The following is a 24,574-nucleotide window of genomic DNA, read 5'->3' on the forward strand; positions in this document are numbered from 1 at the left end:
AGGAGTAAACTCTGTATTGAGAAATATCTGCTTCTAGAACCAAAACGCAGCTACCTAACAGAACGGTCTTCAATGTGTGCATTCAACCTACAGTGTTAAACTGATGTGCGTTTTCAGGAGTTTGTAAACCCTTTCTGTGAAGCAGCCGAAAACGCATTTTTCCAGCCAAATCCAGGCATTTCAGAAATAGCTGTAAATCTCCGTCTAAAACACAAAACGAACGTATTTTCCAAACTGCTCTGCTGTGCGTTCGCTTAACTTAGGGAGTTGAATCCGCGTTTAGATTCAGAGAGTGGAAAGCACGTTTCTTCTAGGAGCTGCGTTTAGCTATTCCAGCGTTAATGGGAGTAAACGCTGTATTGAGAAATATCTGCTTCTAGAATAAAAACGCAGCTCCATAACAGAACGGTCTTCAATGTGTGCATTCCACTTACAGAATTAAACTGATGTGCGTTTGCAGGAGTTTGTAAACCCTTTCTTGGAGGCAGCAAAATACGCATTTTTCCAGCCAAAGCCAAGCATTTCAGAAATAGCTGTAAATCTCCGTCTAAAACACAAAACGAGCGTATCCTTCAAACTGCTCTGCTGTGCGTTCGCTTAACTAAAAGAGTTCAATCCGCGTTTAGATTCAGAGAGTGGGAAGCACGTTCCTTCTAGGAGCTGCGTTTTGCTATTCCAGCGTGAATGGGAGTAAACGCTGTATTGAGAAATATCTGCTTCTAGAACCAAAACGCAGCTACCTAACAGAACGGTCTTCAATGTGTGCATTCAACTTACAGAGTTAAACTGATGTGCGTTTGCAGAAGTTTGTAAACCCTTTCTGTGAAGCAGCAGAATACCCATTTTCCAGCCAAATCCAAGCATTTCAGAAATAGCTGTAAATCTCCGTATAAAACACAAAACGAACGTATCCTTCAAACTGCTCTTCTGTTCGTTCGCTTAACTAAGGGAGTTGAATCCTCGTTTAGATTCAGAGAGTGGGAAGCACGTTCCTTCTAAGAGCTGCGTTCTGAGATTACAGCGTGAATGGGAGTAAACGCTGTATTGAGAAATATCTGCTTCTAGAACAAAACGCAGCTACCTAACAGAACGGTCTCCAATGTGTGCATTCAACTTACAGAGATAAACTGATGTGCATTTGCAGGAGTTTGTAAACCCTTTCTGTGAAGCAGCGGAAAACGCATTTTACCAGCCAAACTCGAGCATTTCAGAAATAGCTGTAAATTTCCGTCTAAAACACAAAACGAACGTATCCTTCAAACTGCTCTGCTGTGCGTACGCTTAACTAAGGGAGTTGAATCCGGGTTTAGATTCAGAGAGTGGGAAGCACGTTCCTTCTAGGAGCTGCGTTTTGCTATTCCAGCGTGAATGGGATTAAACGCTGTATTGAGAAATATCTGCTTCTAGAACCAAAACGCAGCTACCTAACAGAACGGTCTTCAATGTGTGCATTCAACTTACAGACATAAACTGATGTGCGTTTGCAGGAGATTGTGAACCCTTTCTGTGAAGCAGTTGAAAACGCATTTTTCCAGCCAAATCCAAGCATTTCAGAAAAAGCTGTAAATCTCCGTCTAAAGCACAAAACGAACGTATCCTTCAAACTGCTCTGCTGTGCGTTCGCTTAACTAAGGGAGTTGAATCCGCGTTTAGATTCAGAGAGTGGGAAGCACGTTCCTTCTAGGAGCTGCGTTTTGCTATTCCAGCGTGAAAGGGAGTAAACGCTGTATTGAGAAATATCTGCTTCTAGAACAAAACGCAGCTACCTAACAGAACGGTCTTCAATGTGTGCATTCAACTTACAGAGTTAAACTGATGTGAGTTTGCAGGAGTTTGTAAACCCTTTCTGTGAAGCAGCGGAAAACGCATTTTTCCAGCCAAACCCGAACATTTCAGAAATAGCTGTAAATCTCCGTCTAAAACACAAAACGAACGTATCCTTCAAACTGCTCTGCTGTGCGTTCGCTTAACTAAGGGAGTTGAATCCGCGTTTAGATTCAGAGAGTGGGAAGCACGTTCCTTCTAGGAGCTGCGTTTTGCTATTCCGGCGTGAATGGGAGTAAACGCGGTATTGAGAAATATCTGCTTCTAGAACCAAAACGCAGCTCCCTAACGGAACGGTCTTCAATGTGTGCATTCAACTTACAGAGTTAAACATATGTGCGTTTGCAGGAGTTTGTAAACCCTTTCTGTGAAGCATCGGAAAACGCATTTTTCCTCCAAACCCGAGCATTTCAGAAATAGCTGTAAATCTCCGTCTAAAACAGAAAACGAACGTATCCTTCAAACTGCTCTGCTGTGCGTTCGCTTAACTAAGGGAGTTGAATCCGCGTTTAGATTCAGAGACTGGGAAGCACGTTCCTTCTTAGAGCTGCGTTTTGCTATTCCAGCGTGAATGGGAGTAAACGCTGTATTGAGAAATATCTGCTTCTAGAACCAAAACGCAGCTACCTAACAGAACGGTCTTCAATGTGTGCATTCAACTTACAGAGTTAAACTGATGTGCGTTTGCAGGAGTTTGTAAACCCTTTCTGTGAAGCAGCGGAAAACGCATTTTTCCAGCCAAATCCAAGCATTTCAGAAATAGCTGTAAATCTCCGTCTAAAACACAAAACGAACGTATCCTTCAAACTGCTCTGCTGTGCGTTCGCTTAACTAAGGGAGTTGAATCCGCGTTTAGATTCAGAGAGTGGGAAGCACGTTCCTTCTAGGAGCTGCGTTTTGCTATTCCAGCGTGAATGGGAGTAAACGCTGTATTGAGAAATATCTTCTTCTAGAACCAAAACGCAGCTACCTAACAGAACGGTCTTCAATGTGAGCATTCAACTTACAGAGTTAAACTGATGTGCGTTTGCAGGAGTTTGTAAACCCTTTCTGTGAAGCAGCGGAAAAACTATTTTCCAGACAAATCCAAGCATTTCAGAAATAGCTGTAAATTTCCACCTAAAACACAAAACGAACGTATCCTTCAAACTGCTCTGCTGTGCGTTCGCTTAACTAAGGGAGTTGAATCCGCGTTTAGATTCAGAGATTGGGAAGCACGTTCCTTCTAAGAGCTGCGTTCGGAGATTACAGCGTGAATGGTAGTAAACGCTGTATTGAGAAATATCTGCTTCTAGAACAAAACGCAGCTACCTAACAGAACGGTCTTCAATGTGCGCATTCAACTTACAGAGTTAAACTGATGTGCGTTTGCAGGAGTTTGTAAACCCTTTCTGTGAAGCAGCGGAAAACGCATTTTTCCAGCCGAACATGAGCATTTCAGAAATAGCTGTAAATCTCCGTCTAAAACACAAAACGAACGTATCCTTCAAACTACTCTGCTGTGCGTTCGCTTAACTAAGGGAGTTGAATCCGCGTTTAGATTCAGAGAGTGGGAAGCACGTTCCTTCTAGGAGCTGCGTTTTGCTATTCCAGCGTGAATGGGAGTAAACGCTGTATTGAGAAATATCTGCTTCTAGAACCAAAACGCAGCTACCTAACAGAACGGTCTTCAATGTGTGCATTCAACTTACAGAGTTAAACTGATGTGCGTTTGCAGGAGTTTGTAAACACTTTCTGTGAAACAGCGGAAACCCATTTTTCCAGCCAAATCCAAGCATTTCAGAAATAGCTGTAAATCTCCGTCTAAAACACAAAACGAACGTATCCTTCAAACTGCTCTGCTGTGCGTTCGCTTAACTAAGGGAGTTGAATCCGCGTTTAGATTCAGAGAGTGGGAAGCACGTTCCTTCTAAGAGCTGCGTTCTGAGATTACAGCGTGAATGGGAGTAAACACTGTATTGAGAAATATCTGCTTCTAGAACGAAACGCAGCTACCTAACAGAACGGTCTTCAATGTGTGCATTCAACTTACAGAGTAAAACTGATGTGCGTTTGCAGGAGTTTGTAAACCCTTTCTGTGAATCAGCGGAAAACGCATTTTTTCAGCCAAACCCGAGCATTTCAGAAATAGCTGTAAATCTCCGTCTAAAACACAAAACGAACGTATTTTTCAAACTGCTCTGATGTGCGTTCGCTTAACTAAGGGAGTTGAATCCGCGTTTAGATTCAGAGAGTGGGAAGCACGTTCCTTCTAGGAGCTGCGTTTTGCTATTCCAGCGTGAATGGGAGTAAACGCTGTATTGAGAAATATCTGCTTCTAGAACCAAAACGCAGCTACCTAACAGAACGGTCTTCAATGTGTGCATTCAACTTACAGAGTTAAACTGATATGCGTTTGCAGGAGTTTGTAAACCCTTTCTGTGAAGCAGCGAAAAACCCATTTTCCAGCGAAATCCATGCATTTCAGAAATAGCTGTAAATCTCCGTCTAAAACACAAAACGAACGTATCCTTCAAACTGCTCTGCTGTGCGTTCGCTTAACTAAGGGAGTTGAATCCGCGTTTATATTCAGAGAATGGAAAGCACGTTCCTTCTAAGAGCTGCGTTCTGAGATTACAGCGTGAATGGGAGTAAACGCTGTATTGAGAAATATCTGCTTCTAGAACAAAACGCAGCTACCTAACAGAACGGTCTTCAATGTGTGCATTCAACTTACAGAGTTAAACTGATGTGCGTTTGCAGGAGTTTGTAAACCCTTTCTGTGAAGCAGCGGAAAACGCATTTTTCCAGCCAAACCCGAGCCTTTCAGAAATAGCTGTAAATCTCCGTCTAAAACACAAAACGAACGTATCCTTCAAACTGCTCTGCTGTGCGTTCGCTTAACTAAGGGAGTTGAATCCGCGTTTAGATTCAGAGAGTGGGAAGCACGTTCCTTCTAGGAGCTGCGTTTAGCTATTCCAGCGTGAATGGGAGTAAACGCTGTATTGAGAAATATCTGCTTCTAGAACCAAAACGCAGCCACCTAACAGAAAGGTCTTCACTGAGTGCATTCAACTTACAGAGTTAAACTGATGTGCGTTTGCAGGAGTTTGTAAACCCTTTCTGTGAAGCAGCGGAATACGCATTATTTTAGCCAAATCCAAGCATTTCAGAAATAGCTGTAAATCTCCGTCTAAAACACAAAACGAACATATCCTTGAAACTGCTCTGCTGTGCGTTCGCTTAACTAAGGGAGTTGAATCCGCGTTTAGATTCAGAGAGTGGGAAGCACGTTCCTTCTAGGACCTGCGTTTAGCTATTTTAGCCTGAATGGGAGTAAACGCTGTATTGAGAAATATCTGCTTCTAGAACAAAAACGCAGCTACCTAACAGAACGGTCTTCACTGTGTGTGTTCAACTTACAGAGTTAAACTGATTTGCCTTTGCAGGAGTTTGTAAACCCTTTCTGTGAAGCAGCGGAAAACACTTTTTTTCCAGTTAAATCCAAGCATTTCAGAAATAGCTGTAAATCTCCGTCTAAAACACAAAACGAACGTATCCTTCAAACTGCTCTGCTGTGCGTTCGCTTAACTAAGGGAGTTGAATCCGCGTTTAGATTCAGAGAGTGGGAAGCACGTTTCTTCTAGGAGCTGCGTTTTGCTATTCCAGCGTGAATGGGAGTAAACCCGGTATTAAGAAATATCTGCTTTTAGAACCAAAACGCAGCTACCTAACAGAACGGTCTTCAATGTGTGCATTCAACTTACAGAGTTAAACTGATGTGCGTTTGCAGGAGTTTGTAAATTATTTCTGTGAAGCAGTGGAAAACGCATTTTTCCAGCCAAATCCAAGCATTTCAGAAATAGCTGTAAATCTCCGTCTAAAACACAAAACGAACGTATCCTTCAAACTGCTCTGCTGTGCGTTCCCTTAACTAAGGGAGTTGAATCCGCGTTTAGATTCAGAGAGTGGGAAGCACGTTCCTTCTAGGAGCGGCGTTTAGCTATATCAGCGTGAATGGGAGTAAACGCTCTATTGAGAAATATCTGCTTCTAGAACAAAAACGCAGCTACCTAACAGAACGGTCTTCAATGTGTGCATTCAAATTACAGGGTTAAACGTATGTGGGTTTGCAAGAGTTTGTAAACCCTTTCTGTGACGCAGCGCAAAACGCATTTTTCCAGCCAAATCCAAGCATTTTACAAATAGCTGTAAATCTCCGTCTAAAACACAAAACGAACGTATCCTTCAAACTGCTCTGCTGTGCGTTCCCTTAACTAAGGGAGTTGAATCCGCGTTTAGATTCAGAGAGTGGGAAGCACGTTTCTTCTAGGAGCTTTGTTTTGCTATTCCAGCGTGAATGGGAGTAAACGCTGTATTGAGAAATATCTGCTTCTAGAACCAAAACGCAGCTACCTAAGAGAACGGACTTCAATGTGTGCATTCAACTTACAGAGTAAAACTGATGTGCGTTTGCAGGAGTTTGTAAACCCTTTCTGTGAAGCAGCAATAAACGCATTTTTCCAGCCAAATCCAAGCATTTCAGAAATAGCTGTAAATCTTTGTCTAAAACACAAAACGAACGTATCCTTCAAACTTCTCTGCTGTGCGTTCGCTTAACTAAGGGAGTTGAATCCGCGTTTAGATTCAGAGAGTGAGAAGCACGTTCCTTCTAGGAGCTGCGTTCTGCTATTCCAGCGTGAATGGGAGTAAACGCTGTATTGAGAATTATCTGCTTCTAGAACCAAAACGCAGCTACCTAACAGAACGGTCTTCAATGTGTGCATTCAACTTACAGAGTTAAAGTGATGTGCGTTTGCAGGAGTTTGTAAACCCTTTCTGTGAAACAGCGGAAAACGCAATTTTCAAGCCAATTTCAAGCATTTCAGAAATAACAGTAAGTCTCCGTCTAAAACACAAAACGAACGTATCATTCAAACTGCTCTGCTGTGCGTTCGCTTAACTCTAGGGAGTTGAAAGCGCGTTTAGATTCAGAGAATGGGAGGCACGTTCCTCCTAGGAGCTGCATTCTGCTATTTCAGCGTGAATGGGAGTAAACGCTGTACTTAGGAATATCTGCTTCTAGACCCAAAACGCAGCTACCTAACAGAACGGTCTTCAATGTGTGCATTCACCTTACAAAGTTAAACTGATGTGAGTTTGCAGGAGTTTGTAAACCCTTTCTGTGAAGCAGCGGAAAACGCATTTTTCCAGCCAAATCCAAGCATTTCAGAAATAGCTGTAAATCTCCGTCTAAAACACAAAACGAACGTATCCTTCAAACTGCTCTGCTGTGCGTTCGCCTAACTAAGGGAGTTTAATCCGCGTTTAGATTCAGAGAGTGGGAAGCACGTTCCTTCTAGGAGCTGCGTTTTGCAATTCCAGCGTGAATGGGAGTAAACGCTGTATTGAGAAATATCTGCTTCTAGAACCAAAACTCAGCTACCTAACAGAACAGTCTTCAATGTGTGCATTCAACTTACAGAGTTGAACTGATGTGCGTTTGCAGGAGTTTGTAAACCCTTTCTGTGAAGCAGCGGAAAACGCATTATTCCAACCAAATCCAAGCATTTCAGAAATAGCTGTAAATCTCCGTCTAAAACACAAAACGAACGTATCCTTCAAGCTGCTCTGCTGTGCGTTCGCTTAACTAAAGGAGTTGAATCCGCACTTAGATTCAGAGAGTGGGAAGCACGTTTCTTCTAGGAGCTGCGTTCTGCTATTCCAGCGTGAATGGGAGTAAACGCTGTATTGAGGAATATCTGCTTCTAGACCCAAAACGCAGGTAACTAACAGAACGGTCTTCAATGTGTGCATTCAACTTACAGAGTCAAACTGATGTGCGTTTGCAGGAGTTTGTAAACCCTTTCTGTGAAGCAGCGGAAAACGCATTTTTCCAGCCAAATCCAAGCATTTCAGAAATAGCTCTAAATCTGTGTCTAAAACACAAAACGAACGTATCCTTCAAACTGCTCTGCTGTTCGTTCGCTTAACTAAGGGAGTTGAATCCGCGTTTAGATTCAGAGAGTGGGCAGCACGTTCCTTCTAGGAGCTGCGTTGTGCTATTCCAGCGTGAATGGGAGTAAACGCTGTATTGAGAAATATCTGCTTCTAGAACCAAAACGCAGGTACCTAACCGAACGGTCTTCAATGTGTGCATTCAACTTACAGAGTTAAACTGATGTGCGTTTGCAGGAGTTTGTAAACCCTTTCTGTGAAGCAGCGGAAAACGCATTTTTCCCGCCAAATCCAAGCATTTCAGAAATAGCTGTAAATCTCCGTCTAAAACACAAAACGAAAGTATCCTTCAAACTGCTCTGCTGTGCGTTCGCTTAACTAAGGGAGTTGAATCCGCGTTTAGATTCAGAGATTGGGAAGCACGTTCCTTCTAGGAGCTGCGTTTTGCTATTCCAGCGTTAATGGGAGTAAACGCTGTATTGAGAAATATCTGCTTCTATAACTAAAACGCAGCTACCTAACAGAACGGTCTTCAATGTGTGCATTCAACTTACAGAGTTAAACTGATGTGCGTCTGTAGGAGTTTGTAAACCCTTTCCGTGAAGCAGCGGAAAACGCAATTTTCAAGCCAAATCCAAGCATTTCAGAAATAGCTGTAAATCGTCGTCTAAAACACAAAACGAACGTATCTTTCAAACTGCTCTGCTGTGCGTTCGCTTAACTGAGGGAGTTGAATCCGCGTTTAGATTCAGAGAGTGGGAAGCACGTTCCTTCTAGGAGCTGCGTTTTGCTATTCCAGCATGAATGGGAGTAAACGCTGTATTGAGAAATACCTGCTTCTAGAACAAAAACGCAGGTACCTAACAGAACGTTCTTAAATTTGTGCATTCAACTTACAGTGTTAAACTGATGTGCGTTTGCAGAAGTTTGTAAACCCTTTCTGTGAAGCAGTGGAAAACGCATTTTTCCAGCCAAATCCAAGCATTTCACAAATCGCTGTAAATCTGCGCCTAAAACACAAAACGAACGTATCCTTCAAACTGCTCTTCTGTGCGTTCGCTTAACTAAGGGAGTTGAATCCGCGTTTAGATCCAGAGAGTGGGAAGCACGTTCCGTCTAGGAGTTTTGTTTTGCTATTCCAGCGTGAATGGGAGTAAACGCTGTATTGAGAAATATCTGCTTCTAGAACCAAAACGCAGCTACCTAACAGAGCGGTCTTCAATGTGTGCATTCAACTTACAGAGATAAACTGATGTGCGTTTGCAGGAGTTTGTAAACCCTTTCTGTGAAGCAGCGGAAAACGCATTTTTCCAGGCAAATCCAAGCATTTCAGAAATAGTTGTAAATCTCCGTCTAAAACACAAAACGAACGTATCCTTCAAACTGTTCTGCTCTGCGTTTGCTTAACTAAGCGAGTTGAATCCGCGTTTAGATTCAGAGAGTGGGAAGCACGTTCCTTCTAGGAGCTGCGTCTTGCTATTCCAGCGTGAATGGGAGTAAACGCTGTATTGAGAAATATCTGCTTCTAGAACCAAAACGCAGCTACGTAACAGAACGGTCTTCAATGTGTGCATTCAACTTACAGAGTTAAACTGATGTGCGTTTGCAGGAGTTTGTAAACTTTTTCTGTGAAGAAGCGGAAAACGCAATTTTAAAGCCAAATACAAGCATTTCAGAAATAGCTGTAAATCTTCGTCTAAAACACAAAACGAACGTATCCTTCAAACTGCTCTGCTGTGCGTTCGCTTAACTAAGGGAGTTGAATACGCGTTTAGATTCAGAGAGTGAGAAGCACGTTTCTTCTAGGAGCTGCGTACTGCTATTCCAGCGTGAATGAGAGTAAACGCTGTATTGAGAAATATCTGCTTCTAGAACCAAAACGCAGCTACCTAACAGAACGGTCTTCAATGTGTGCATTCAACTTACAGAGTTAAACTGATGTGCGTTTGCAGGAGTTTGTAAACCCTTTCTGTGAAGCAGCGGAAAACGCATTTTTCCAGCCAAATCCAAGCATTTCAGAAATAGCTGTAAATCTCCGTCTATAACACAAAACGAACGTATCCTTCAAACTGCTCTGCTGTGCGTTCGCTTAACTAAGGGAGTGGAATCCGCGTTTCGATTCAGAGAGTGGGAAGCATGTTCCTTCTAGGAGCTGCGTTTTGCTATTCCAGCGTGAACGGGAGTAAACGCTGTATTGAGAAATATCTGCTTCTAGAACCAAAACTCAGCTACCTAACAGAAAGGTCTTCAATGTGTGCATTCAACTTACAGAGTTAAACTGATGTGCGTTTGCAGGAGTTTGTAAACCCTTCCTGTGAAGCAGTGGAAAACGCATTTTTCCAGCCAAATCCAAGCATTTCACAAATCGCTGTAAATCTGCGCCTAAAACACAAAACGAACGTATCCTTCAAACTGCTCTTCTGTGCGTTCGCTTAACTAAGGGAGTTGAATCCGCGTTTAGATCCAGAGAGTGGGAAGCACGTTCCGTCTAGGAGTTTTGTTTTGCTATTCCAGCGTGAATGGGAGTAAACGCTGTATTGAGAAATATCTGCTTCTAGAACCAAAACGCAGCTACCTAACAGAGCGGTCTTCAATGTGTGCATTCAACTTACAGAGATAAACTGATGTGCGTTTGCAGGAGTTTGTAAACCCTTTCTGTGAAGCAGTCTAGAACGCATTTTTCTAGCCTAATCCAAGTATTTCAGAGATAGCTGTAAATCTGCGTCTAAAACAGAAAACGAACGTATCCTTGAAACTGCTCTGCTGTGCGTTCGCTTAACTAAGAAAATTGAATCCGCGTTTAGATTCAGAGAGTGGGAAGTACGTTCCTTGTAGGAGCTGCGTTTTGCTATTCTAGCGTGAATGGTAGTAAACGCTGTATTGAGAAATATCTGCTTCTAGAACCAAAACGCAGCTACCTAACAGACCGTCTTCAATGTGTGCATTCAACTTACAGAGTTAAACTGATGTACCATTGCAGGAGTTTGTAAACCCTTTCTGTGAAGCAGCGGAAAACGAATTTTTCCAGCCAAATACAAGCATGTTAGGAATAGCTGTAAATCTCCGTGTAAAACACAAAACGAACGTATCCTTCAAACTGCTCTGCTGTGCGTTAGCTTAACTAAGGGAGATTAATCCGCCTTTAGATTCAGAGAGTGAGAAGCACGTTCCTTCTAGGATCTGCGTTTTGCTATTCCAGCGTGAATGGGAGTAAACGCTGTATTGAGAAATATCTGCTTCTAGAACCAAAACGCAGCTACCTAACAGAACGGTCATCAATGTGTGCGTTCACCTTAGCGTAAAACTGATGTGCGTTTGCAGGAGTTTGTAAACCCTTTCTGTGAAGCAGCGGAAAACGCATTTTTCAAGCCAAATCCAAGCATTTCAGAAATAGCTGTAAATCTCCGTCTAAAACACAAAACGAACGTATCCTTCAAACTGCTCTTCTGTGCGTTCTCTTAAGTAAGGGAATTGAATCCGCGTTTAGATTCAGAGAGTGTGAAGCACGTTCTTTCTAGGAGCTGCGTTTTGCTATTGTAGCATGAATGGGACTAAACGCTGTATTGAGAAATATCTGCTTCTAGAACAAAAACGCATCTACCTAACAGAACGGTCTTCAATGTGTGCATTCAACTTACAGAGTTTAAAAACTGATGTGCGTTTGCAGGAGTTTGTAAACCCTTTCTGTGAAGCAGTGGAAAACGCATTTTTCCAGGCAAATCCAAGCATTTCAGAAATAGCTGTAAATCTCCGACTAAAACACAAAACGAACGTATCCTTTAAACTGCTCTGCTGTGCGTCAGCTTAACTAAGGAAATTGAATCTGCCTTTCCATTCAGAGAGTGGGAAGCACGTTCATTTCAGGAGCTGCGTTTTGCTATTTCATTGTGAATGGGAATAAACGCTGTATTGAGAAATATCTGCTTGTAGATCCAAAACGGAGCTACCGAACGGAACGGTTTTCAATGTGTGCATTTAACCTAAAATGTGAAACTGATGTGCCTTTTCAGTAGTCTCTTATCCCTTTCTTTTAACAAGCGCAAAACCCATTTTTCCAGTCTAATCCAAGCATTTAAGAAATAGCTGTATATCTCCGTCTAAAACACAAAAGGAACGTATCCTTTAAACTCCTCTGCTGTGCGTTCGTTTAACGAAGGGAGTTGAATCCGCGTTTAGATTTAGAGAGTGAGAAGCACGTCCCTTCTAAAAGCTGTGTTTTTCTATTATAGCGTGTATTGGAGTAAACGTTGTATTTAGAAATATCTGCTTCTAGAATCTAAACGTAGGTCCCTGACAGAATGGTCTTCAATGTGTGCATTCAACTTACAAAGTTATACTGACGTGCGTTTGTAGTACTTTCTGTACCCTTTCTGTGAAGAAGCGGCAAACGCATTTTTCAGCCAAATCCAAGCATTTAATAAATAGCTGAAAATCTTTGTCTAAAATATAAGACGAACGTATCTTTGAAACTGCTCTGCTGTTCGTTCGCTTAACGCAGGGTCTTGAATCTGGGTTTAGATTCAGAGAGCGAGAAGCACGTTCTTTCGCGGAGCTGCGTATTGCTATTCCAGTGTGAAAGGGAGTAAACCCTGTATTGAGAAATATCTGCTTCAAGAACCAAAACGGAGCTACCTAACAGAACCGTTTTCAATGTGTGCATTCAACTTTTAAAGTGAAACTGATGTGCCTTTGAAGTATTTTGTAATCCCTTTCTGTGAACAAGCGGAAAACGCATTTTTCCAGCAAAATCGAACATTTCAGAAATAGCTGTAAATCTCCGTTTAAAACACAATACAAACGTATTCTTCAAACTGCTCTCCTGTGCGTTCGCCTAACTAAGGGAGTTGAATCCGCGTTTAGATTCAGAGAATGGGAAGCACGTTCCTTCTAGGCGCTGCGTTTTGCTATTCCAGCATGAATGGGAGTAAACGCTGTATTGAGAAATATCTGCTTCTAGAAGCAAAACGGAGATACCTATCAGAACGGTCTTCAATGTGTGCATTCAAGTTACAGCTTTAAACTGATATGCGTTTGCAGGAGTTTGTAAACCTTTTCTTTTTTTCTTTTTTTTTTTTTTTTAATTTTTTATTGGATTATAGGTTTTGGGGTACATGAGCAGAGCATGCAAGACAGTTGCGTAGGTACACACATGGCAGTGTGCTTTGCTTTTCTTCTCCCCTTCACCCACATTTGGCATTTTTCCCCAGGCTATCCCTCCCCACCTCCCCCTCCCACTGGCCCTCCCCTTTTCCCCCCAATAGACCCCAGTGTTTAGTACTCCCCTTTCTGTGTCCATGTGTTCTCATTTTTCATCACCCACCTATGAGTGAGAATATGCGGTGTTTCATTTTCTGTTCTTGTGTCAGTTTGCTGAGGATGATGTTTTCCAGATTCATCCATGTCCCTACAAACGACACGAACTAATCATTTCTGATTGCTGCATAATATTCCATGGTGTATATGTGCCACATTTTTCCAATCCAGTTTATTATCAATGGGCATTTGGGTTGATTCCAGGTCTTTGCTATTGTAAACAGTGCTGCAATGAACATTCGTGTACATGTGTCCTTATAGTAGAACGATTTATAGTCTTTTGGATATATACCCAGTAATGGGATTGCTGGGTCAAATGGAATTTCTATTTCTAAGGCCTTGAGGAATCGCCACACTGTCTTCCACAATGGTTGAACTAATTTACACTCCCACCAACAGTGTAAAAGTGTTCCTTTTTCTCCACATCCTCTCCAGCATCTGTTGTCTCCAGATTTTTTAATGATCGCCATTCTAACTGGGGTGAGATGGTATCTCAATGTGGTTTTGATTTGCATCTCTCTGATGACCAGTGACGATGAGCATTTTTTCATATGATTGTTGGCCTCATATATGTCTTCTTTCGTAAAGTATCTGTTCATATCCTTTGCCCACTTTTGAATGGGCTTGTTTGTTTTTTTTCTGTAAATCTGCTTGAGTTGTTTGTAAATTCTGGATATCAGCCCTTTGTCAGATGGGTAGACTGCGAAAATTTTTTCCCATTCTGTTGGTTGCTGATCCACTCTAGTGACTGTTTCTTTTGCCGTGCAGAAGCTGTGGAGTTTCATTAGGTCCCACTTGTCTATTTTGGCTTTTGTTGCCAATGCTCTTGGTGTTTTGTTCATGAAGTCCTTGCCTACTCCTATGTCCTGGATAGTTTTGCCTAGATTTTCTTCTAGGGTTTTTATGGTGCCAGGTCTTATGTTTAAGTCTTTAATCCATCTGGAGTTAATTTTAGTGTAAGGTGTCAGGAAGGGGTCCAGTTTCTGCTTTCTGCACATGGCTAGCCAGTTTTCCCAACACCATTTGTTAAACATGGAATCCTTGCACCATTGCTTGTTTTTGTCAGGTTTATCAAAGATTGTATAGTTGTATGTATGTTGTGTTGCCTCTGGTGCCTCTGTTTTGTTCCATTGGTCTATATCTCTGTTTTGGTACCAGTACCATGCTGTTTTGATTACTGTAGCCTTGTATTATAGTTTGAAATCCGGTAGTGTGATGCCCCCCACTGTGTTCTTTTTGCTTAGAATTGACTTGGCTATGCGGGCTCTCTTTTGGTTCCATATGAAGTTCATGGTGGTTTTTTCCAGTTCTGTGAAGAACGTCAATGGTAGCTTGATGGGGATAGCGTTGATTTCGTAAATTACTTTGGGCAGTATAGCCATTTTCACAATATTAATTCTTCCTAACCATGAACATGGAATGTTTCTCCATCTGTTTGTGTCCTCTCTGATTTCGTTGAGCAGTGGTTTGTAGTTCTCCTTGAAGAGGTCCCTTACGTTCCTTGTGAGTTGTATTCCAAGGTATTTTATTCTTTTTGTAGCAATTGCGAATGGCAGTTCGCTCTTGATTTGGCTTTCTTTAAGTCTGTTATTGGTGTAGACGAATGCTTGTGATTTTTGCACATTGATTTTATATCCTGAGACTTTGCTGAAGTTGTTTATCAGTTTCAGGAGTTTTTGGGCTGAGGCGATGGGGTCTTCTAGGTATACTATCATGTCGTCTGCAAATAGAGACAATTTGGCTTCCACCTTTCCTATTTGAATACCCTTTATTTCTTTTTCTTGCCTGATTGCTCTGGCTAGAACTTCCAGTACTATATTGAATAGGAGTGGTGAGAGAGGGCATCCTTGTCTAGTACCAGATTTCAAAGGGAATGCTTCCAGTTTTTGCCCATTCAGTATGATATTGGCTGTTGGTTTGTCATAAATAGCTTTTATTACTTTGAGATACGTTCCATTGACACCGAGTTTATTGAGGGTTTTTAGCATAAAGGGCTGTTGAATTTTGTCAAATGCCTTCTCTGCGTCGATTGAGATAATCATGTGGTATTTGTTTTTGGTTCTGTTTATGTGGTGAATTACGTTGATAGACTTGCATATGTTGAACCAGCCTTGCATCCCTGGGATGAATCCTATGAATGTAATATTCTCTGATGATGGTTTGAATTTCTGTGGAATCTGTGGTGATTTCCCCTTTATCATTTTTTATTGCATCTATTTGGTTGTTCTCTCTTTTATTTTTAATCAATCTGGCTAGTGGTCTGTCTATTTTGATGATCTTTTCAAAAAACCAGCTCTTGGATTTATTGATTTTTTGAAGGGTTTTTCGTGTCTCAATCTCCTTCAGCTCAGCTTTGATCTTAGTAATTTCTTGTCTTCTGCTGGGTTTTGAGTTTTTTGATCTTGCTCCTCTAGCTCTTTCAATTTTGACGATAGGGTGTCAATTTTGGATCTCTCCATTCTCCTCATATGGGCACTTATTGCTATATACTTTCCTCTAGAGACTGCTTTAAATGTGTCCCAGAGGTTCTGGCACGTTGTGTCTTCGTTCTCATTAGTTTCGAAGAACTTCTTTATTTCTGCCTTCATTTCGTTGTTTACCCAGTCAACATTCAAGAGCCAGTTGTTCAGTTTCCATGAAGCTGTGCGGTTCTGGGTCGGTTTCTGAATTCTGAGTTCTAACTTGATTGCACTATGGTCTGAGAGGCTGTTTGTTATAATTTCAGTTGTTTTGCATTTGTTGAGCAGTGCTTTACTTCCAATTATGTGGTCAATTTTAGAGTAGGTGTGATGTGGTGCTGAGAAGAATGTGTATTCTGTGGATTTGGGGTGGAGAGTTCTGTAAATGTCCACCAGGTTTGCTTGCTCCAGGTCTGAGTTCAAGCCCTGTGTATGTTTGTTGATTTTCTGTCTGGTTGATCTGTCTAGTATTGACAGTGGAGTGTTAAAGTCTCCCACTATTATTGTGTGGGAGTCTAAGTCTTTCTGTAAGTCCTTAAGAACTTGCCTTATGTATCTGGGTGCTCCTGTGTTGGGTCCATATATGTTTAGGATCGTTAGCTCTTCTTGTTGTATCGATTCTTTTACCATTATGTAATGGCCTTCTTTGTCTCTTTTGATCTTTGTTGCTTTAATGTCTATTTTATCAGAGATGAGAATTGCAACTCCTGCTTTTTTTTGTTTTCCATTAGCTTGGTAAATCTTCCTCCATCCCTTTATTTTGAGCCTTTGTGTATCCTTGCATGTGAGATGGGTTTCCTGGATACAGCACACTGATGGGTTTTGGATTTTTATCCAATTTGCCAGTCTGTGTCTTTTGATTGGTGCATTTAGTCCATTTACATTTAGGGTTAATATTGTTATGTGTGAATTTGATACTGCCATTTTGATTCTAAGTGGCTGTTTTGCCTGTTAGTTGTTGTAGGTTCTTCATTATGTTGAAGCTCTTTAGCATTCAGTGTGATTTTGGAATGGCTGGTACTGATTGATCCTTTCTATGTGTAGTGCCTCTTTTAGGAGCTCTTGTAAAGCAGGCCTGGTGGTGACAAAATCTCTGAGTACTTGCTTGTTCGCAAAGTATTTTATTCTTCCTTCACTTCTGAAGCTCAGTTTGGCTGGATATGAAATTCTGGGTTGAAAGTTCTTTTCTTTAAGAATGTTGAATATTGGCCCCCACTCTCTTCTGGCTTGTAGTGTTTCTGCCGAGAGATCTGCTGTGAGTCTGATGGGCTTCCCTTTGTGGGTGACCCGACCTTTCTCTCTGGCTGCCCTTAGTATTCTCTCCTTTATTTCAACCCTATTGAATCTGACGATTATGTGCTTTGGGGTTGCTCTTCTTGCGGAATATCTTTGTGGTGTTCTCTGAATTTCCTGCATTTGAGTGTTGGCCTGTCTTGCTAGGTGGGGGAAATTTTCCTGGATGATGTCCTGAAGAGTATTTTCCAGCTTGGATTCATTCTCTTCGTCCCCTTCTGGTACACCTATCAAACGTAGGTTAGGTCTTTTCACATAGTCCCACATTTCTTGGAGACTTTGTTCATTCCTTTTTGCGCTTTTTTCTCTGATCTTGGTTTCTCGTTTTATTTCATTGAGTTGGTCTTCGACTTCTGATATTCTTTCTTCTGCTTGGTCAATTCGGCTATTGAAACTTGCGTTTGCTTCGCGAAGTTCTCATATTGTGTTTTTCAGCTCCTTTAATTCATTCATATTCCTCTCTAAGGTATCCATTCTTGTTATCATTTCCTCAAATCTTTTTTCAAATCTTTTTTCAAGTTTCTTAGTTTCTTTGCATTGATTTAATACATGATCTTTTAGCTCACAAAAGTTTCTCATTATCTATCTTCTGAAGTCTAATTCCGTCATTTTGTCACAGTCATTCTCCGTCCAGCTTTGTTCCCTTGCTGGTGAGGAGTCTTGGTCCTTTCTAGGAGGCGATGTGTTCTGGTTTCGGGTGTTTTCCTCCTTTTTGCGCTGGTTTCTTCCCATCTTTGTGAATTTGTCCGCTGGTCGTCTGCGTAGTTGCTGACTTTTCGTTTGGGTCTCTGAGTGGACACCCAGAATGTTGATGATGAAGTATTTCTGTTGCTTGGTTTTCCTTCTACCAGTCTAGCCCCTTCGCTGTACGACTGTTGAGGTCCGCTCCAGATCCTGCTTGTCTGGGGTGCACCTCTAGTAGCCGTGGCACAGCGAGGGATGCTACCAGTTTCTTTTTCGTCTCTCTTTGTCCCAGGATGATGCCTGCCTAATGACAGTCTTTTGGATATAGAGGGGTCAGGGAGCTGCTTGAGGAGACAGTTTGTACTTTATAGTGGTTTAATTGCTGAGCTGTGCACTCTGTTGTTCATTCAGGGCTGTTAGGCTGCTATGTTTGATTCTGCTGCAACACAGCTCATTAAACAACCCTTTTTTTCTCAAATGCTCTGTGTTGAGGGGTTTGGGCTTTATTTTTGGATGTCCGATCAGGTGTCCTGCCCAGCTCAAAGGCAGACTAGCCACTGTTTGGCTGCCGAGGCTCCGCCCTGCTTTTGTGTGATTCGCGCTGTTCCTGCCGGCTCTGCTGTGGTCTCCGCCACGCCCTGCGGCGGAGTCTCTTTGTTGTAGCGTGTTGCCTCAGCAACGGCAGGCTGCGTCAGCAGTGGGCGTGTATCTCAGTAGGGACGGGTTGCTTCGGCAACGGCTGGCTGCATCAGCAGTCGGCGTGTATCTCAGTTGGGGTGGGTTGCCTCGGCAACAGATGGCTGCCTCAGCAGTGGGCGTGTATATCAGTTGGGGCAGGTTGCCTCCCTAGTGGTGAACAACCCTCCCCCACAGAGCGTCTCGGACCGTCTGCCCGGGATAGTTTGAAATCGCGGTTTTGTTCGTCCCACTGGGTATCCCAAACGATCTGTCCCTGCAATCCCCTGGGCTGGGCTACTGTGCAAGTCTCGTTCAGTCTCAAGTCCAGCCCTCTCAAGTCTCAGGTTGCCGGTTCAACAAGGCACCCGGACAAGCGCGCCCTGTGGGGATTGCTGGGTAGGGCCGGCCACCGCCGGCCCGGCTGCCGGCTTCGCCAGGCAGACCTACTGCCTGGCGTCCCGTGTCTTTTTATACTTGGGAGTTTTTCCGTTCTGTGGGCAACAAAGATCAGTCTGGAAATGCAGCACTGACTCACCGTTTGCGAATTCAACGCGGGCTCCAATCCTGGGTTGTTCTCACAGCGCCATCTTGAGTCCCGTCGTTTGTAAACCTTTTCTGTGAAGCAGCGGAAAACGCATTTTTCCAGACAAATCCAAGCATTTTAGAAATAGCGGCAAATCTTCGTCTAAAACCAAAACGAAGGTATTCTTTAAACTGCTCTGCTGTACGTTCGCTTAACTAAGGGAGTTGAATTCGCATTTAGATTCACAGAGTTGGAAGGACGTTTCTTCTAGGAGCTCCGTTTTGCTATTCCAGCATGAATTGGAGTAAAGGCTCTATTGAGAATATCTGCTTCTAGAACCAAAACGCAGCTACCTAACAGAATGGTCTTCAACGTGTGCATTCAACTTAAATAGTAAAACTGATGTGCGTTTGCAGTAGTTTGTAATTTCTTTCTGTGAAGCAGCGGAAAACGCATTTTTCCAGCCAAATCCAAGCATTTCAGAAATAGCTGTTAATCTTTGTGTAAAACACAAAACGAACGTATCCTTCAAACTGCTCTGCTGTGCGTTCGCTTAACTAAGGGAGTTGAATCCGCGTTTAAATTTAGATAGTGGGAAGCACATTACTTCTAGGAGCTGCGTTTTGCTATTCCAGCGCGAATGGGAGTAAACGCTGTATTGAGAAATATCTGCTTCTTGAACCAAAACGCAACTACCTAACAGAACGGTCTTCAATGTGTGCATTCAACTTACAGAGTTAAACTGATTTTCGTTTGCAGTAGTTTGTAAAGCCTTTCTGTGTAGAAGCGGAAAACGCATTTTTCCAGCCAAATCCAGCCATTTAAGACATACCTGTAAATCCTCATCTCGAACACAACAAAAACGTATCCTACAAACTGCTCTTCTGTGCGTTCGCTTAACTAAGGGAGTTCAATCCGCGTTTTGATTCAGAGAGTGGAATGCAAGTTCTTCTAGGAGCTGCGTTTTGCTATTCCAGCGTCAATGGGAATAAACACTGTATTGAGAAATGTTTGCTTCTAGAACCAAAACGCAGCTACCTAACAGAACGGTCTTCAATGTGTGCATTCAACTTACAGAGTTAAACTGATGTGCGTTTGCAGGAGTTTGTAAACCCTTTCTGTGAAGCAGCGGAAAACGCATTTTTCCAGCCAAATCCAAGCATTTCAGAAATAGCTGTAAATCTCCGTCTAAAACACAAAACGAACGTATCATTCAAACTGCTCTGCTGTGCGTTCGCTTAACTAAGGGAGTTGAATCCGCGTTTAGATTCAGAGAGTGGGAAGCACGTTCCTTCTAGGAGCTGCGTTTTGCTATTCCAGCGTGAATGGGAGTAAACGCTGTATTGAGAAATATCTGCTTCTAGAACCAAAACGCAGCTACCTAACAGAACGGTCTTCAATGTGTGCATTCAACTTACAGAGTTAAACTGATGCGCGTTTGCAGGAGTTTGTGTACCCTTTCAGTAAAGGAGCGGAAAAAGCATTTTTCCAGCGAAATACAAGCATTGTAGAAATAGCTGTAAATCTCCGTCTAAAACAGAAAACGAACCTATCCTTCGAACTGTTCTACTGTGCCTTCGTTTTACTAAGGGAGTTAAATCTGCGTTTAGATTAAGAGAATGAGAAGTACGTTTTTTCTAGAAGCTGCATTTTGCTATTCCAGCCTGAATAAGATTAAATGCTGTATTGAGAAATATCTGCTTCTAGAACCAAAACGGAGCTACCTAACAGAACGGTCTCCAATGTGTGCATTGAACGGACAGAGTGAAACTGATGTGCGTTTGCAGTAGTGTGTAAAGCCTTTCTTGGAAGAAGCAGAATACTCATTTTTCCAGCCAAATACAAACACTTAAGAAATAGCTGTAAATCTCCGTCTAAAACACAAAACGAACGTATCCTTCAAACTGCTCTGCTGTGCATTCGCATAACTAAGGGAGTTGAATCCGCGTTTTGATTCAGAGAGTGAAAAGCACGTTGTTCTAGGAGCTGCGTTTTGCTATTCCAGCGTAAATTGGAATAAACCCTGTATTGTCAAATATCTGCTTTTACAACCGAATCGAAGCTACCTAACAGAATGGTCTTCTGGGTGTGCATGCAACTTACAGAGTTACCTGATTTGCGTTTGCAGGAATTTGTAAACTTTTTCTGTGAAGAAGCGGAAAACGCTTTTCTCATGTCAAATCCAAGAATTTATAAAACAGCTGTAAATCTCCGTCTAAAACAACAAACGAACGTTTCTTTAAAACTGCTCTTCTGTAGGTTTGCATGCCTAAGGGAGTTGAATCTGCGTTTAGATTCAGAGAGTGAGAAGCACGACCCTTCTAAGAGTGGCGTTTTGCTATTTCAGAGCGAATGGAAGGAAACGCTGTATTGAGAAATATCTGCTTCTAGAACCAAAACGGAGCTACCTAACAGAACGGTCTCCAATGTGTTCATTCAACTTACAGAGTTAAACTGATTTCCGTTTGCACTAATTTGTAAACATTTTCTGTGAAGAAGCGGAAAACGCATTTTTCATGCAAAATCCAATAATTTAAAATACAGCTGTAAATCTTTGTCTAAAACACAAAACGAACGCTTCTTTTTTTAAAAATTTTTTATTGGATTTTAGGTTTTGTGTTACATGAGCAGAGCATGCAAGTCAGTTGCGTAGGAACACACATGGCAGTGTGCTTTCCTTTTCTTCTCCCTTTCACCCACATTTGGCATTTCTCCCCAGGCTATCCCTCCCCACCTCCCCCTCTCACTGGCGCTCCCCTTTTCCGCCCAATAGGCCCCATTGTTTAGTACTCTCCTTCCTGTGTCCATGTGTTCTCATTTTTCATCACCCGCCTATGAGTGAGAATATGCGGTTTTTCCTTTTCTGTTCTTGTGTCAGTTTGCTGAAAATGACGTTCTCCAGATTCATCCATGTCCCTACAAACGACACAAACTCATCATTTCTGATTGCTGCATAATATTCCATGGTGTATATGTGCCACATTTTTCCAATCCAATCTATTATCAATGGACATTTGGGTTGATTTCAGGTCTTTGCTATTGTAAACAGTGCTGCAATGAATATTCGTGTACATGTGTCCTTGTAGTAGAAAGATTTACAGTCTTTTGGATATATACCCAGTAATGGGATTGCTGGGTCAAATGGAATTTCTATTTCTAAGGCCTTGAGGAATCGCCACGCTGTTTTCCACAATGGTTGAACTAGTTTACACTCCCACCAACAGTGTAAAAGTGTTCCTTTTTCTCCACATCCTATCCAGCATTTGTTGTCTCCAGATTTTCTAATGATCCCCATTCTAACTGGCTTGAGATGGTATCTCAATGTGGTTTTGATTTGCATCTCTCTGATGACCAGTGACGATGAGCATTTTTTCATATGATTGTTGGCCTCATATATGTCTTCTTTCGTAAAGTGTCTGTTCATATCTTTTTCCCAATTTTGAATTGGCTTGTTTGTTTTTTTCCTGTAAATCTGTTTGAGTTCTTTGTAAATTCTGGATATCAGCCCTTTGTCAGATGGGTACACTGCAAAAATTTTTTCCCATTCTGTTGGTTGCCGATCCACCCTAGTGACTGTTTCTTTTGCTGTGCAAAAGCTGTGGAGTTTCATTAGGTCCCATTTGTCTATTTTGGCTTTTGTTGCCAATGCTTTTGGTGTTTTGTTCATGAAATATTTGCCTACTCCTATGTCCTGGATAGTTTTGCCTAGATTTCCTTCTAGGGTTTTTATGGTGCCAGGTCTTATGTTTAAGTCTTTAATCCATTTGGAGTTAATTTAATGTAAGATGTCAGGAAGCGGTCCAGTTTCTGCTTTCTGCACATGGCTAGCCAGTTTTCCCAACACCATTTATTAAACAAGAAATCCTTTCCCCTTGCTTGTTTTTGTCAGGTTTATCAAAGATTGTATAGTTGTAGATATGGTGTGTTGCCTCCGGTTCCTCTGTTTTGTTCCATTGGTCTATATCTCTGTTTTGGTACCAGTACCATGCTGTTTTGATTAATGTAGCCTTGTAGTATAGTTTGAAATCCGGTAGTGTGATGCCCCCCGCTGTGTTCTTTTCCTTAGAATTGACTTGGCTATGCGGGCTCTTTTTTGGTTTCATATCAAGTTCATGGTGGTTTCTTCCAGTTCTGTGAAGAAAGTCAATGGTAGTTTGATGGGGATAGCGTTGATTCTGTAAATTACTTTGGGCAGTATAGCCATTTTCACGATGTATATTCTTCCTAACCATGAACATGGAATGTTTCTCCATCTGTTTGTGTCCTCTCTGATTTCGTTGAGCAGTGGTTTGTAGTTCTCCTTGAAGAGGTCCCTTACGTTCCTTGTGAGTTGTATTCCAAGGTATTTTATTCTTTTTGTAGCAATTGTGAATGGCAGTTCGTTCTTGATTTGGCTTTCTTTAAGACTGTTATTGGTGTAGACAAATGCTTGTGATTTTTGCACATTGATTTTATATCCTGAGACTTTGCTGAAGTTGCTTATCAGTTTCAGGAGTTTTTGGGCTGAGGTGATGGGGTCTTCTAGGAATACTATCATGTCGTCTGCAAATAGAGACAATTTGGATTCCTCCTTTCCTATTTTAATACCCTTTATTTCCTTATCTTGCCTGATTGCTCTGGCTAGAACTTCCAGTACTATATTGAATAGGAGTGGTGAAAGAGGGCATCCTTGTCTAGTGCCAGATTTCAAAGGGAATGCTTCCAGTTTTTGCCCATTCAGTATGATATTGGCTGTTGGTTTTTCATAAATAGCTTTTATTACTTTGAGATACATTCCATCGATACCGAGTTTATTGAAGGTTTTTAGCATGAAGGGCTGTTGAATTTTGTCAAATGCCATCTCTGCGTCAATTCAGATAATCATGTGGTTTTTTTTTTGGTTCTGTTTATGTGGTGAATTTCATTGATAGACTTGCGTATGTTGAACCAGCCTTGCATCCTCGGGATGAATCCTACTTGATCATGGTGAATAAGTTTTTTGATTTGCTGTTGCATTCGGCTTGCCAATATTTTTTTGAAGATTTTTGCATCTATGTTCATCATGGATATTGGCCTGAAGTTTTCTTTTCTTGTTGGGTCTCTGCCGGGTTTTGGTACCAGAATGATGTTGGTCTCGTAAAATGATTTGGGAAGGATTCCCTCTTTTTGGATTATTTGAAACAGTTTTAGAAGGAATGGTACCAGCTCCTCTTTGTGTGTCTGGTAGAATTCGGCTGTGAACCCGTCTGGACCTGGGCTTTTTTTGTGTGGTAGGCTCTTAATTGCTGCCTCGACTTCAGACCTTGTTATTGGTCTATTCATAGTTTCAGCTTCCTCCTGGTTTAGGCTTGGGAGGATGCAGGAGTCCAGGAATTTATTCATTTCTTCCAGGTTTACTAGTTTATGTGCATAGAGTTGTTTGTAATATTCTCTGATGATGGTTTGAATTTCTGTGGAATCTGTGGTGATTTCCCCTTTATCATTTTTTATTGCATCTATTTTGTTGTTCTCTCTTTTCTTTTTAAGCAATCTGGCTAGTGGTCTGTCTATTTTGTTGATCTTTTCAAAAAACCAGCTCTTGGATTTATTGATTTTTTGAAGGGTTTTTCGTGTCTCAATCTCCTTCAGTTCAGCTCTGATCTTAGTTATTTCTTGTCTTCTGCTGGGTTTTGAATTTTATTGATCTTGCTCCTCTAGCTCTTTCAATTTTGACGATAGGATGTCAATTTTGGATCTCTCCATTCTCCTCATATGGGCACTTATTGCTATATACTTTCCTCTAGAGACTGCTTTAAATGTGTCCCAGAGGTTCTGTCATGTTGTGTCTTCGTTCTCATTGGTTTCGAAGAACTTCTTTATTTCTGCCATCATTTCGTTGTTTACC

This window comes from Callithrix jacchus, chromosome 8 (assembly GCF_049354715.1).
Source record: "Callithrix jacchus isolate 240 chromosome 8, calJac240_pri, whole genome shotgun sequence".
Taxonomy (NCBI): Eukaryota; Metazoa; Chordata; class Mammalia; order Primates; family Cebidae; genus Callithrix; species Callithrix jacchus.